General features: G+C 49.3%; 1 protein-coding gene across 1 annotated transcript in view; it reads right to left on the bottom strand.

Annotated features, from left to right (window-relative positions):
• The window catches only part of LOC119593543 (regulating synaptic membrane exocytosis protein 2-like), a 46,874-nt gene that overhangs the window by 9,633 nt on the left and 36,431 nt on the right, over window positions 1–810 (bottom strand). The window lies entirely within an intron of this gene.

Here is an 810-nt window from a genome sequence, read left to right as displayed (position 1 = left end):
CAAAACCGTCTCAGACAAGGTTGAGGTCGAGGCAACAGCTGCTTGTATATTTTGACTGAAGTGGCAGTGCCCTGGAGGTATTGAAATGAGCTGGCAGTGGAATGGTGGGTTGAACTGAAGTCGCAATGGCAGGGTGATGGTGAAATGGAGTGGTAACTCAGCGGTGGTGTTGAACAGAGGGGTGAGATTCGGACAAGTGTTGGAAACAGAAATGGTAGGAGGATCGTGTCTGGCAGAGGAGACACTGGAAACAGTGTGCTGGCGACAGTAGCTGGATGGACGTAACTTTGACTCTAAAATGATAGTGCATGTTGACAGCAGAATTGATGTCGGACAAAAATAACATTACTCGCAGTCGTTGATGGAAGAGTAGTGATGGAAGCAAGGATGGTGAAGGGACGATGGTGGAAACAGGAAGGGTAATGGTGTCAGTGTTATTCGCAGTCGTAAAAACAAGGATGGTGGCGTTATCAGCGGGGATGTTGGCAAAAAGACGGTATTATTCGCATTCGTCGATGATGGTGGTGGCATTCATGGTGGCAGCAGCGAGGATGCTGGTGACAACAGTTTGGAGAATATGCTTCGGGTCTAACGCATACAGATTGCAGCATTACCCGCGTGTGGCCGATATCAGCGCATTTATAAACCCTCACAAGATAACGTACATCCTTATGCTTACCTGCCATTACTTGTACTTCGCTTCTGCGTGTACTGTGCTGTACACTCCGCGATATACACTCGTCTGTGGCTTTGCGCCGCCCGTGCCCTCATACCGGCCCGCCCCCTACTCCTCGCTTTTTGTTACTATCA

The sequence above is a fragment of the Penaeus monodon genome, chromosome 32, assembly GCF_015228065.2.
Source record: "Penaeus monodon isolate SGIC_2016 chromosome 32, NSTDA_Pmon_1, whole genome shotgun sequence".
NCBI lineage: Eukaryota > Metazoa > Arthropoda > Malacostraca > Decapoda > Penaeidae > Penaeus > Penaeus monodon.
Note: the sequence above shows the minus strand (reverse complement) of the source record. Positions and strands in the feature narration are given on the sequence as shown.